This window comes from Rhagoletis pomonella, unplaced genomic scaffold, assembly GCF_013731165.1.
Source record: "Rhagoletis pomonella isolate Grant_MI unplaced genomic scaffold, Rhpom_1.0 Rhpom_scaffold_00003, whole genome shotgun sequence".
NCBI lineage: Eukaryota > Metazoa > Arthropoda > Insecta > Diptera > Tephritidae > Rhagoletis > Rhagoletis pomonella.
Genome location: NW_023458557.1, coordinates 70666280 through 70682642, shown reverse-complemented (window position 1 = coordinate 70682642; position 16363 = coordinate 70666280). Strand labels below are relative to the sequence as shown.

The 16363-nt window shown below is 38.4% G+C and overlaps 1 protein-coding gene across 3 annotated transcripts in view; it reads right to left on the bottom strand.

Annotated features, from left to right (window-relative positions):
- Positions 1-16363, bottom strand: part of LOC118735434 — a 107817-nt gene that overhangs the window by 57643 nt on the left and 33811 nt on the right. The window lies entirely within an intron of this gene.

The window sequence follows — 16363 nt, the reverse complement described above, 5'->3', positions numbered from 1 at the left end:
AGTTTGGCCGCACTTGTTGCACTGTGCGTCGTAGCATCTACTCGAATCTTCTTTTAAGACTTCAAAATGTCCGCAACGTTATCAGCTTTTGCTTTTATGGAGTTCATAAAATATTTACGTCAAACACGAATCGTTTAGGCAACAACAATACCCAGATGTCATAGATGCTTTTAGATTAAAGTTAGAGATCAAGGGAGCGGGATGGAGTCAATATTCGTCTTTTTAGTTAGCTAATAGCACGGACAGCGTTACAACAACGTATGTATTCAATCAATTGTTGGTGTTATTATTCTACTTGATACTGCTTCTCTGCAAAGTCTAAAATCGTAATTTTAATAATTTTTCAGTTGTGCCTAATGATATCAAACAAAAACAACTTTGAACAATTTCTTTTTTTCTACTCTCAATTTTATATGATTTTAAAATGTTGGCGAACTTCAAAAAAAAATCATGGCCGACGAATTGAGAGAACGGTTTTACCTTACTATGTTTTTATCATGGATAATACCTGTAACACAGTGTAGACAGTGTGCCAAGTAATGTCAATATTCATACCTGAACTGATCTGTTTGTGATAGTTGTTTATTTCAATTAATCCTCAGATAACACATGTTTAAAAAAACACAAATTTTTGTTGTGTAATTAAAATTGATCATAATCGCAAAGATAAATTCCTACTACTTAATTAAATAAAATTTAATTTCGTTCATTCTTTCTATTTCCACATTGGATAGATTTGGCACTGGTATTTGCTTTGACGGAACTGATTCCGGATGCAATCGTTTACGCTTTAGGCTCGTACTAGAAAGGTCGGGGGTTTTAAAATGATTCTCACAAATACGGACTGTTGGTGGCAAAGACATGTGGCAAGCTAGCTCCCACTGTCGTTCGGTACGATGAACACGGAGTCACGATACTTCGCACTCTTGCATAAAAAACACTGGGGCATTATTAGTTTTTTCGCTTTCGATATTTATTTTTTGTTAACAGTCTTCTGTTCACGATTTCAAAAAAATTTAAATTCAAACTACCAAAAAGGTTAAAGAAAGTGACAACAAATTTCAAAATTTTAACTAGCAAGTGTCAAATATGGATATGAGAAAAATTAAATGTACTATGCCACGGGTTCTACCTTCCAATGTTTTTATACCTTTCATGAGCATGAAATGGTATTATAACTTTGGTCCGATGTTTGTAAGTACCAGAACAAAAAGAGATAGACCCATGAAAATGTATACTTATATGATCAGAACGTCGAGCTGAGTTGATTTAGCCATGTCCGTCTGTCCGTCTGTCCGTCTGTCCGTCTGTCTGTCTGTTTGTATGCAATCTAGTCTCTCAGTTTTCGAGATATCCGGATGAAATTTGGTAGGTGGGTGTATTTTTATAATGTATTAATCATTTGTCGGAACCGGAAGAATCGGACCACTATAACATATAGCTCCCATACAACTGATTGTTCAGATATGAGATTTTTCATTATAACTTCTCCATTTATGTAGTTAAGAACAAGAAATTTCGCAGCACTTTCACCCATTATCAACAGAATACTTATAGTGAAAATTACAAAGATCGGGTCACTATAACCTATAGCTCCCATACAACGGATTGTTCAGATATAAAATTTTGCGTTATAACTCCTCCATTTATATAGCTAGGAACATGAAATTCCGCACTGTTTTCAATAATTATCTACAGAAAACTTACAGTGAAAATTAAAAAGATCGGGTGACTATAACCTATAGCTCCCATACAACTGATTGTTCAGATATGAGATTTTTCGTTATAATTCATCCATTTATGTAGCTAGGACCATGAAATTTCGCGCTGTTTTCACTCATTATCAACAGAAGACTTACAGTGAAAATAACAAAGATCGGGTCACTATAACCAGCAGACCCCATACAACTGATTGTTCAGATATGAGGTCTTTTATCATAACTCCTCCATTTATGCAGCTAGGAACATGAAATTTCGCACCATTTTTGCTCATTATCAACGGAATACTTACAGTGAAAATAACAAGGATCGGGTGACTATAACATATATGTATCTTCCATACATCTGATTGTTCAGATATGGGATTTTACTGTAAACTCCTTTATTTGAACAGCTAAAACCGATAAATTTCGTAAGATATTTTATAAATAATAATACAAAGTCTACTGAGAAAATCGTCAAAATCTATGCTGTATAAGCTTTATCTCCTATAGCACTGATTGTTCAGATACCAGTTTTTGCGATATATCTCCTTTATGTAGGAAACTAAACCCAATAAATTGTGTTACCGGTTTACATACCGATCACATAGCGGTGAAAATCACTTAGATTGGTGTCATATAAAGTATATCTTCCATACCTCTGATTGTTTAGATGCGATTTTTTATATAAGTATGTAACTCCTCTATCGATGTATGCAGATGTATTCAAAAGCAGTAATCTGTCAAAGTAAAATTTGCAGATGTTCATGAAAGGTATGAAGCCTTCGGCATAGCCGAAGACAGCGCTGCTCTTACTTGTTATCATTTGAGAAAGATGCTTTAAAGTGACGCATTAAATTATTTGACACTTTTAAATTTTATTCCATTTATTAATTCCAATTGATGCAGAAACGTTGTAACAATGAACTCATTTCGTTTGAGCCAAATTTTTTAAGACGATTACAAATGTGTGTATGATTATATTCATAAATATGTAATTGGCGTATGTATGTACATCTCACCAGTGAACGAATTTGTCACATGGCGACCTTAATGCAAGCAACCGTAAAGAAAAATTACCAAAAGCAGACCAAATAAAAAGATCGCAAAAAAAATTAACACGCGACTCGCTCGTTGAAATCCAAAGCGTGAAAAGAAAAATTAAAAAAACTTAAATCACACGAAATTAAACATTAAGGTGGTCAAAAAAAAATTTAAATCTAACAAATCATTTCCGAACAAGGCTAATTTTATGCAAATATTCGAAAACTCATAATACACTTTTTTTTGAAAACAGACGTCAATTAAAAACAAATTTACTGTTGTCTGTGGTTTGCAACTAATCGAAGAATATACAGTTTTGCTGTTCATTAGACTGCATCACCAAAAAAAGTTTCGGTTTTTCCGCCGGGATTACAAAATCTATTATATTTTAAGACGTCCACCAAAATATTTCGAAAAAATATTAAGATTTAAGTGAGCTGAACCGATTTGAAAATACTTCCAAGAATGGAGTTTTTTATGAATAAATATAGTTTCTTAAAGGACATTTTGAAAAAAGTCCCCTCAGATGACAAAACAGATTAAGCTTAAAAAATCTGTATAAAAATATTTAAAAATATTTTCAAGGGAATCGTAAGATAGAGTTTTTTGATGCCGTTTTTTTACTTTTTTTAAAGATTGATTTACGAAAAACTTGAAAAACTGGGCCGAAACTATTCTTATTTAGACTTTTGGGATCTCGATAGAAAGGTATTTTCACACTGTTTTTATTTCTGTCCAAAAAAAAGTCATTCGTGTCCCAAATGTTTTTTTTTTTTTTCAAATACCAACACATTTTTATTCTACTTCACGCTCGTTCATCCTACCTTTCTCTTTCATCTCTGAATGAGTTTATTAGCAAAGAAATAAAAAGGGTGAGAAAATACCTTGCCAATGACGCCTCTGAAGTCTAAATCGAAAGAGTTTAAGTTCAGCTATTCAAGTTTTTCTTATACCAATATTTGAAAAAAGTTAAAAGCGGCATCAAAAATCTCATCATTACGATTCCGTTAAAATTTTTTTTAATTTTTTTTCTTATATTTTATGCAAATTTTTAAGTTTAAGCCGTTTTGTCATTTGAGAGGATTTAAAAAAAAAAAAATCTTTAAGAAACTATTTTTGCTAAAAAAAAAACTCCATTTTTAGGGATATTTTCAAATCGGTCCAGCTCACGTAAATTTTAATATAAAATTAGACCCGTTTTTTTGTTTGTATGGGTAGTGATGCAGTCTACTGTTCATGCTTGGCAAGCATACGGGTATATTTTTGAATATGCACATTCGTTCACAATTTTCATTTCTGAACACTTTTCATTAAGTACCAAATTTCCGTTGTTAAAAATAACACCAAAGAAAAAGATTGTTCTTTCACTAACATATGCTGCCAAAATTAAAACTTGGTCCTTAGCTAACAGTAAGCGAGGGAGAAAAGTATGTAATTTCGGACGCCTTGGATACCCGGCCTTCTGCTGCTTCATTTTTAAAGGTACCCGGTCATCAGAGAAAGCGAAGCCGGCCAAGTGTTCGGACAGAAATCAAGATGTCTAGTAATGGCGATAACATCTGTTTTGCCGATATCGACATTTGGATAAATTCTTTAAAGGCGTAGAAGTTGGATACTATTCCATGGACCTTAATCCCAAGCCGACACTTGTACCAGTATTTGGCGTACACAAGACCAATGGTTATTTCGATTCTTCCAAAAAATGTTGCCATTCCCTCGTGCAAAATGTGTTTGATGTTACAGTCAACTATTTTAAAGGGCATGTTTTTTGCCTTCTTGTTCGTGTTCAGCTCACGCATTTCATAATATTGTCGTTTTAAACAACCATCTGATATTCAGGGCAACCATCTCCGCAGACAAATCTTCAAAGGGCAGAGAATGTGCCTTGTTTGCCTTATAAGAGTACGACATTTTAAGAAACGAACACAACGATAGGGGCAATCAAAGGGCGACATTTTTTGGTAGAAACGAAATCACCATAAGAAGCAAAGCCATATTTTTTAATTTTTCCTATTTCACGTTTAGTTGAAATGTTTAAAAATTTATATTTTGGACCATCGAGCAGTGGGTCGGATTGCTTTTTTAACAGTGATAAATGTAAAAGTTCACGATTATCATCCTAAGGTTGTTGTTTTTGTAATGCGTTTTTGTAATGGTATTCTCACATTTCTTGTCGCATTTCGTTTATAGTTACTTTCTAGAACAGTTCAACACCTGCGGCAACATGCGAAGATTTATCTTAGGATATCTTTTTTTAAAGCGTTTAAAGAGCTCAGTTTCTGGAATACTGAGAGTAAAATTTTCATCATAAAATCTGTTTCCAATTTCTTTTCGATCAAAGAGCAGAATTTAAAACGGCCTGTATTACCCAGTGTCGTCATTCCCACGACAGCCGGTTCTACGTACCGGAATGACTCGGGTTTCACCCGACCAAGGGCTGTTGTTTCGGCGATCTAACCCCGTTTAGGTCGGCGAAGTATCTCAGAAGTTGTCCGTCCATAGGGCAACATTCACTACGCATTCTCCTACTCAGGGCTGGCATCGAGTCAAACCCTGGGCCAGAAACATACACCTGCTGTGTATGCCGAAGACGTTTACACCACAACTCCACCTCAGTCAAGTGTAATGCCTGCGAGGGGTGGAGTCACCTCAGGGTCTGCTCGGGACTACGGACACACAGACAGTGGACCACGTCGTACGTGGCCCCCTGTTCCTCAAATAGAGCAGCCTCCACGGCAACCCATAGTCCGCCCGTGCAGCCCCACACACTCACACAGCAACCACACACAGTCGCCACAACACAACAACATACCACAGCCACCACAGACCACATAACACACACAACCGCACCACCACCCACACGCCGCCGCCAACAACTCCTGGTTCCCCCTACAATCTGCACGGTATGTCAGACCAGAATATTCCGTAATGTGACATGAGTCAAGTGCAACACCTGCCTTGGCTGGTGTCACTTTAGGGCATGTTCAGGTCTGCGCACCACGCGAGATTTGACGGGGAACTTCGAGGGCCCGTGTTGCGCTGCTCGGTCGCTGACATCAATTGCGACGCCCCCCACTATCACCACAGGGAGGCAATCACCTCAGCAGCACACACAGCCAACGGCGGCAAGAACATACACCTCACTCACACCCCACATCACAACACGTCTCCCGAACCACATGAAGCTCCTCCAATTCAACTGTAACGGGCTACAGAGCAAGATTGAGGAGATAACCGCCTTTATGTGTCGGCATGGTATATTAATAGCTGCGGTCCAAGAGACGAAGTTGCACAGCAATTCAACTTTGTTGAATTGTGCCGGGTACAACGTGCACCGTCGAGATCGCGAGCGAGATAATGGTGGTGGCTTAGCGTTCATCACGCACCACACCGTGCAGTATCGTCTTATCGAAGCAGACATCGACCGCAGGGATACCACCCTAGAATGTCAGGGCATAGCTATCCGGTCAGGCGATGTCGAGCTCGAAATATTTAATATATACATACCCCCTGTCACCTGCTGCCCGGCAGGATATCACCCTGATATAGGTGCGCTCCTCAGAGGTGAAAACCGTATGGTAGTAGGTGACTTTAATGCGCACCACGATCTTTGGCACTCATGCCTGTCAAACGATCGTAGGGGAACAGACTTGGCTGAGCAGATAGACGATTCGACATTCTGCACAATGAACGACGACGCACCCAGCAGGATTATGGGTAACTGCAGTAGCTCGCCAGACATCACAATAGTCAGCGCTGGTCTGATAAACAGCATAACGTGGCGACCTATGCTGACTCTAGCATCAGACCATCTACCCATAGTCATCTCGATTGATAAACCAACCGACTTTGCCTCCGCCAAACACCGGACCTATGTCAACTTTTCTAAAGCTGACTGGAAAGGTTACGCGGAGTTTACTGAAAACACCTTCACATCGCTCCCCACACCAACCGACGTCCATCTCGGTGAACGTAAGTTCCGCAGGGCTATCACTGCTGCTGCAGCTCGCTTCATACCGGCAGGGTGCATATCGGACCCACGTCCAAACTTCCCTGCCGAAGCGGCTGTTTTAGCAAATGAGCGTGATAGCCTTCGTCAGGCCGATCCCGGAGATCCCCGTATCAGGGATCTCAAAGCGGAGATTCGGCAACTTGTAAACGTACATAAGCGGAAGAAGTGGGAGGAGCATCTGAAGACTTGCAACTTCACCTCTGGTGTGAGCAAGCTTTGGTCAACCGTGAGGTCATTGTCTAATCCGACGAAGCACGACGACAGAGTCGAAATTTCCTTCGGCGACCATGCTTCGTCGGACCCGGAGCGATGCGCGAGCTATTTTAGCCGGCAGTTCATACTGCATCCTCCGGTGGACAAAGCCAAGCGTCGAGTGACCAGAAGGCTGCACAAACTGCCAACAACTTGTGCCCCCCTTGCTTTCACTTGCGGTGAAGTTCAGGTGGCCATCGGGAAGGCGAAAGCCTCCAAAGCCATGGGTCCCGACGGAATATGCATGCTGATGCTGAAAAATTTGGGACCTGCGGGGGTAGCGTACCTAACGGAGGTCCTCAATTTGTCAATGGCCACTCTCATCATCCCAGACATCTGGAAGGTGGGGAGAGTGGTCCCACTGCTCAAACCGGGGAAACCTGCAAACATAGGAGATTCGTATCGTCTGATTACACTCCTTTCCCCGGTAGCGAAGACACTCGAGGCCTTGCTACTCCCGTACTTCACAAATCACCTGACCCCAGCGAAGCATCAGCATGGTTTCCGTAAAGTGCACAGCACAACAATAGCACTTAACGCCATAAACACTCAGATAACTCGTGGCCTTAACCGTAACCGTCCCTGTGAGAGAACGATTCTAGTAGCGTTGGACTTGTCAAAGGCGTTTGACACCGTCTGCCATTCCACGCTACTAGAAGATATAGAGGCCTCCTCTCTCCCACAGAGGCTCAAACGGTGGTCGGCAAATTATCTAAGTGGTCGACATTCGTCGGTAATGTTCAGAGACAAAACGAGTAAGCAGCGAAAAATAAAACAGGGGGTTCCTCAGGGTGGTGTCCTTTCCCCGCTACTGTTTAACTTTTATATTTCAAAGCTCCCTCAACCACCAGAGGGAGTCTCGATTGTCTCCTATGCCGACGATTGCTCGATTATGGCGACTGGGAATGGAATTGATGACCTGTGTTCGAAAGTAAACGGCTATCTCTCCGAACTTTCTCGCTTCTTCACTGCAAAGTGTCTAGCCCTCTCCCCTACGAAATCCTCCGCGACCCTGTTCACAACCTGGACGAAGGAGGTCAGGCTACCGCTGGGGATTCACGTCGATGACACACCAATTCCGACGGTGAATAACCCCAAAATACTCGGAGTAACTTTCGACAGCCTGCTCTCCTTCTCTGCGCACTCAACCGCTATTGTCAATAAAGTACAGAGCCGCAACAAGGTCCTCAAGTCGCTAGCCGGCAGTACTTGGGGCAAAGACAAAGAAACGTTGCTGGCAACATACAAGGCAATAGGCCGGCCGGTTTTGAACTACGCAGCGCCAGTGTGGTCGCCTGGGACTAGTAGGACGCAGTGGACGAAGCTACAGACTGTACAAAACACCGCACTGAGGACAGCGACGGGATGCCTCCTGATGACGCCTGAACACCACCTGCACGGCGAGGCGCAAATGCTCCCGGTAAAGGAGCACAATATAATGCTCTGCAAGCAGATCCTGATCGGGAGCCACAGAAGTGGCCACCCGTGCAGACAGCTGCTTGCAGAGGAGCCCTCGCCTAGGCACGTCAGGAGGCATCTATATGAACTAACGGACGAAGTCCAGAGGTTCATTAAGCAGCCTCTGGACCCGACAGCCTACAGACAGGCCTTGAACGGCATTCACAGGGACTCAGTCTCGAGTTATGTAGACTCTAGACCTGTGAATGCCGTTCTAGGCACACCACCCCCGGACATTGACGAGACGGAGCTTCATCTGCCTCGGGAGACGCGCACTACACTTGCACAACTTCGCTCCGGCTACTGCAGCAGGTTAGACTCCTACTTGAGTAGGCTGAATGAGGATGTGCCAAACGAATGTCCGGCATGCGGAGAGACCCCACATGACTCGAAACATCTCTTCGCATGCCCGGCAAACCCGACATCCCTAACGACCTTGTCCCTATGGGCAAACCCCGCAGAAGCTGCACGCTTCCTAGGGTTGCCGTTAGTGGAACTTGACGACAACGACTGAGATACCAACCGATCTGGGCGGGGTTGTTGTAGCCGCTACAACAACAACAACAACCCAGTGTCGTATCGGGAACAAATCCCTTAATGTAGCGCAATAAGTTCCATTCTTTCAATACATGAACACAGTATTAAGAGTAGTATTTATCGTCTTTTTCCCGTTATGTGATCAGCTACTCGGTCTACCTTTTGTTTTGATCCATCAATTTCAGGCAACAGTTTATCGCCCCAATGCAGGAGAAATGGCCTTTTGCCGAACTTGCACATTCTAGAACGCCGTATTGGAGAAATTGTGGATTTAACAATATTGTGATCCAATGCGTTTGTTATATTTCCAGAGACATGTAGTGCACCCCTATCAGAAATATTTGCCCGATCCAACGCTGCAACAACTGCCGCTGATTTGAATGAATTTTTTCGCTTTTGCGAATTGTCCACAGTAGCAGGATTGGGAGGATTTGGCTCTGGCACCTTAAATTCTTTTTAGCTTTCACACGTTTGTGTCGAAAATGGGGATGAAATAATAAATTTTTCCGTTTCTAGGTGATTGTCTTCACACTCTTTTCTTTGCCTTCTGAAAAGGACTTGCGTTCCTCGCAATGATGATATTATTATATAACCATGCGTTAGACATCAATACCTCTGACTTTAGCTCCGCTTTGCTTCAGAAGATACAGATGACAGATAAGTTGAATGGATGACATCATTCAAGTCTTGCTTAATAGAATGCAAGGAAAGCAAAGTGAAGCAAAATCATGGGCAACTCCCAACTTTCGCGCTTAGGCAATCAGTTATTTACATGTATCGTTTCTTGTGGGCTTGCATTTGAATTTAATGACTAAAATAAGGTTAAAATGAATTGGTTTGCTAGTATTAATGAATGATATTATATTGTTAAAATATAGATAAAATCTAGCTTCTCTTATTTTGTTATAAAGCATTTTTTTTCACAACAAATATTACTTAGACGCTCAATTCGTGTCTTTCAGTAACGGTTTGTACCTTGTAATTTGACAGCTGAGTCAGCTGTTTTGCGCACGGAGTTGTAAAAAGCTGAAGGTAAACCAAAAAACCCAGTATAAAATAGAAATGGCAGAAGATCAGTACATTTTTGTTTGAATTATCGTGACTGGAGAAACTGTGAAAATTTGAAGAATTTGAGCGAAGAGTGGCTTCTGCAATAAGGCCGAATGATGTGCAAGTTGTTCCGGGAAGTTTTAGGAAAACGGATTTCCCATACAATTTTGGGCCACCTTAATTTACATGTAAAAACTAATACAATATGTAACTACAGAAATATGTACGGATTTATATACATATGTATTAGAGCGGGTCAAATTTTTTGCATCAAAGGCACTTCGCGATTATGGTTATTTGGGTAATTTCAATCATTTTTGCCTAAGAAACCATATGTCTAAAATGAATTTCGAGCCAGCGATTTTTCTATCTAGTTTTTTTTTTCAAAAAGTGGCTCACCTGTTGAAACAGATGTATTGAGCACTAGCCAAAATGTGTATCTGGGTTTTTTTGGGGTCGAGGAATCCATTTCTGGCATGAATTTTTTCTTTTGAGGGCCGCCAGAGGGCGCTTCCGTACTTTTTTTGGATTTTTACGCCTTTTTCCGAAAATCGACAACATTGTTGCGAAAATCCACGAAATTTGACTTTCTCATAATGCAGTTTCAATTTTTAAATAGTCTAAAATGTTCAGCGTTGAACAGTAGTTTTAAAATCAATTGAATTTAAGACTAAAAAGATGAACACAAAATTATAGTTTAAAAAACTAAAACTCGCTTGTATTACAATGTGAACTAAAACGTAAAAAATAATTTATAGAAATATAGATTTCGTTTGAGAGGAATAGGAAGTTCCCTAACTTAATTTAATTAAACTTTTAGAACCAACCTAAACAATCAATAAAGTAATTGACAATAAAATTAATTTTACCGGAAAACAAAGCATGGGGTGCATCTTTCATTTTATAGTCCTGCCATTAACAATATTTAATATTAATAAGCTGAAAATGAGAAGTTCAAAACAATTGATATCAAGCACCCAACGTTTTGTTTTCCGGTAAAATTAATTTTACTGTCAATTACCTTAATCATATTTTGGGTTAGTTTTAAAAATATAATTAAACCAAGTTAGGGAACTTCCTATTCCTCTTAAATGAAAACTGTATTTCTATAAATTATTTTTTAATTTTTAGTTCACATTGTAGTAAAAGCGAGTTTTTAGTTTTTTAAACTATAATTTTTTTATTTTGAAATCAAAAAATATTTAGAGAGCACTCAAAGTTTCCCATGTATTTTATATGGAACAAAAACAACTTTTCGCAGAAATGGTACGGAATTCTAAAAAATCAAAAACTCTGGATCTCTTCAGAAGGCTTCCAATAACAATACCCACTTGTTTATTTAACCATTTTTTAATACTAAAGACTTTCCATTTATCCCCCATTACATTTTCTGGCATTTTCTGAGGGTTTTGGTGGACCTATAAAATATAGTTACTATAAAAAAATAGTTAAACCAATAATTAGGTATTATTATTGGGAATTTCCTGAAGAGAAGCAGACTTAAAATACAAGGAAAACTTTGCGCGCTTTGAGCGACCTCATAATAGTGGTATTCGCGTGGTATTCTGTGTATTCGCTGTATCCTGCGTAAGTTTAAATAGAAGAGCGTGTGGTTGTTGTTGCATGTGTATTTGATGTACCGCTAGCAACAACAAACCACACGCTCATGCAGTTACGATTACACAACATACAACGAATACACATAAGAGCGAATTCCCCTAATATTTTTTGATTTCATATGTACATATATTTTGTTCAGTACAGAACAATCCTAGGGGGTGAGAGCATAAAAATTCCGACTTTACTTTTTGCTACATGCATTTTTTTTTTTGGACCACCCTAATGTACATACATACATTTGGTGCAACTTAAGTCAGTTTAGCTACATCAGCAACTGTAATTAGATGAAGCAAACAACCCAGTGGCTGGTTTAAGCGATTGAACTCGTATTTTAGCTGAATCATCAGATCAACAATCAACAATGAAAATTTTAGAAAGACAAAGAATTCGCTTCAGCTTAGCATTGAGGAAAGGTGCAGTTATAAGTGGCTGAAGAAATTAATAACCAGCTAGCAGAGAACTGGTTTTCCGGCGGTTAGTGTATTTCTCGAAGCCATTCCTCAACGACATTCGAATACATACATACATATACATATATGTAAGTATGTAGTAACACAATAAACTAAGTTACGGAATAATTTGTTGCTTTGGATTTTTTTACAAGTCACCTCACCATTGCATTGGTAGCTCAAACGCTCGCACCTCCATAGGAACAAAGTAAAGTCAATTTCATTAAATTCACACTGCAGGGTGGAGATTTTGTTTTGGAATATACTAAATACTAGAGACCCAAAATAATTATTATCCAAATATTTAGGATCAAACACGTCGCCTTGTTTTAAGATAAATTGTTTTCATCTTTGTATAATAAATATTTACGAGAAATATATTTTTTCCTCTCGCGGGACGATTATTTTTAGATGGAAATTATTAACGTTTTCTCTCAGTAATCATATGGGACTTTTATTTTTTATTTTCTCTGCTAAATACTAGTTTCTAGCTTAGTGTTAGCCAGGCAGAGAGAGCTTTCTTACTTTTCCAGCCGTATATGAAGTATGTTTGAAAGCCCAAAAAAGCTCGGCACGTGTTTCGATGAAGTGGCCAACTGTGGACAAAAGCCCGCATTGTAACTCGCATATCACTGCGGTTACCAACAAGATTACTAAAACATTCCATGCAAGACAAAGGATCCATAGTAAAAAAAAGGGACATATTTCCCAAACTGCCGTCCTGCTATCATTAAATACACATTATACGCGTGGATAAAAGCCAAGGTTTGGAATTCATCGCTAATGGCTTGCCTTCTTTAGCCAACCAACTATAAAGCTCTCATACTACGCTACAAAGTCAAATGATGGAAGGAGGAAAATTCAGACCAAGATTTAGCACAATTTTCAATTAGGATAACACGGGAACCACGGGGCACTATGACAACTTTATGAATTCAAATTAGTGAAATAATTTAAAGTGTACCAGGTAACTGACGTCTTCATATTTGAAAGCAAAATTTTATTTTGTTATTATTTTTTCTTTAATTTCTGGTATTAACCCTTGGTTTTGTTGCGTACCTCTGTCGGTCTAGATCCTCATCCCTCTGGACTGAAAACAACCGAAACGTTCTGGACAAAAAAAATATAAAAAATCAAGCGTAATTTTTTGCCATTTGAAACTTATACTTTGTTCCACTAAAATACAATGGGCTTCAAAACTTCATGCTCACAATCTTTCTAGGAGATCTAATTAAAAAAGTTGGAAATTTTTACGAACGTTTCGATAACTTGATACACTCACTAAATAGTGATCGCTCATTAAATTCATGTAATTCTAGAAGTTTCGATAACCCGATATACTTTGAAAATTCTATAAATCGACAAGTTTTGATAACTACCAACAAATTTCGATAAAGCAATAAATATCAATAACTCGACAATTTGAAAAAAAAATCGATACATCACGACCACTCAATAAGTTCCTTAACTCGATAAACTTCGATGGCTATAAATTTTGATCAGTCCATAAATATTTGTAATTCAATAAATATCATAAAATGAAATTTTATTAACTTGATAAAATTCGATAATTTGATAAACTTTCATAACTCGTTAACTATCGGTATATTTCAAAAACCAACTTTCTGCGTCTCGATAAATTTCGATAACTCAATAAATATGGATCAGTTTCAATAAATCGATACATTTCGATAACATAATAAACATGGATGTTCCGATAGTTATAAACTTCGGTGATAAGAAACTTGAAAACTTTCCATAACTAAATTTCATATGACAGGATATGTTTCGATTATTATCGAAATATTTAAATTAATTTTCTTACCATTTCAGTTATCTTAATTCTTATGTATTATATGTGTTCTCTCATCATTTCTTACTTCATCTACACATGTATCTTTATTACAAAGTTAATATGTATTAATATATTAATAACATATACATAGATACCTAGATACCTAGATATTAAAAAAAATAACATAATTTTTGGAGGGGGGGAAATAAAAATCAATTTCGCAGGTCTGCTTTATATACACATGTAAGTCATAAACTCATATCTACACTTTGGCGAAAGAATGTAAATACATGCATACACATGCCAGTAAACCCACACACCGAAGCAAAAAACTCACTTGAAAACCGGAACAAGAACGTGTTTCTCCAAAATTTACATGTTTGCGTACACTTTTCGTTGAGCGCAGAACACCTGACGGTTCTCTAAGGTAAACTCACATGTCGACATGTGTCTGCAAACAAGATTCTAACAAAACACAGACCAGTGATACATTTTGAATTATAAAACAAAAAAGAGAGACAAGAAACTATAAACAAAGCAAATGATAATAAAAAAAAATCTTTAGCAGCAAAAAATTGCAAATATCTAAGTTTTAACAAGACAGTTTGTATGCTAGCAAAAATGAACAACCGAAACCGCTGACAGCGCACTTTACGCCAAATACAACATAAAACGATCAGATAAAAGAAAAAATCTTAAAGATCGTACATGAATAATTGTTTCTAAATAGAAAAACGTTAACAACATTCAAATGAAACAAAACTGAAAACCTTGACGTAGACGCCATGCGGACTTTGTCAGCTGCTTAGTTGACACTAAGAAATGTTATTAAATATATAAAGGGTCTTCTGTTAGGTTCTAAGCAGGGCATGATCGTCTGAACGATATCGTGGCGAGATTGTGTTGCTTCACGTAACAGTAATAGTAACACGTAACATCAACACAAATGCATAAATTAGTGTTTTAACTAGGTCGTTTTGTCAGTATCGTTTGAACGACTATCGTTTCAAAGTTACGTGATTCATGCCTAGAACATTTTTGATAATGGTATTTTGAATGTTACCAAAAAGGTTGCAGGGGCGTTTTATGCAAGGCAGGGACTTCATGGTAAAACTTGGAGAATATCGCCCAAATTAACGAATGTGTCTTTCAATACTGTCGTAGAACCCAATGATACATATACCACACTGGCTTGGTGGCCAAAAGTTAACACCTTCACTACCAGGCGTCACATATATGTGTCAGCTAGGTTTTCACATGGGACCGCCGACACAAATGTGTGACGCCGGCTTAACTTAATTAAATTATACCTCCGTTCACCGCCGCACAGTGGTCCAATCTGCTCTATTAATGTAATTTAATTATTATATTAAGAACTAAGATAGATATCGGGATGAAATTTCGCACAAATTATGTCTGAATGACAAACAACTTCTGCTCATAAAATGGGCAAGATCGAATAGCGACCACGCCTACCAACCATATAATTAAAAAATCGTAAAATTTTTCGTAAATTTTTGGTATATTTTTTAAGCACTTGCTCGCGGTTATAGATACCTGTAGCTCGTTTCTGTAACAATTCTCTACCAAAGCGAATTGAGATATGAATTCGTCGCGCTGTTCTCTACTGCTAATGAGTAGTAGAGAATGACGTAGATATATTCTCTACCAGTAGAGAAATAATCGGTAGAGAAAAGTTACAGAAATGAGCTACTGCATACCATAAACTTTTTTAACTATTTGGGATGAATTAAAAATAGAAAGTCCGTTATGTATATACTGTATTGACGCCGGATCCGAATCAGCCACCTAATATATGTATGAAATAAAAAAAAAACTGCTAAAAGTCAGATCAAGCTTAATAACTTTTAGGGCCGTTTCCTCATCTAACCTTTAGATTACCGGCCACTTTATCGTCTCGGTATACGAGTTTTCGTTTTCTCATCAGCGCATTAATTTCTCAAATCGATAAATTGTTGCAACCTCTGAAAATGTGTACCCAACTTTAAATTTTGGTTCGGTTTTGGTTCATGAGTCAGATATATTAGATATTTCAACCAAGGTTTTGGTTTTTGCTAACAGTTGCTCTTGCTCTATATTTGCTTATGTTGCATTGTCAACCTTTGAAATTATATGGCGAATGTAGTGAAGTTTCACTCACGGAAATGTAGTGAAGTTTCGCCCTACGGAATAACAAATTTATTTTTACTGGTAAGATAAGAAAACCAAAACACTTTAAAGTGAGGAACCATTTATCTGCCCTGTTAGTAAAGGCAACTTTACTGCGTACATTAGAAAATGGCCCTCAGTAAGCAAACGATACTGATGCTGTGATAAATTTGCGTCGAATACACCGACACACAAAAAAAATTTAGTGTGATATGCATTTGACCGGACCTGCCTATGATTATGTATTTCGAGCCGCAGAATCCGAATTTGAAATCAG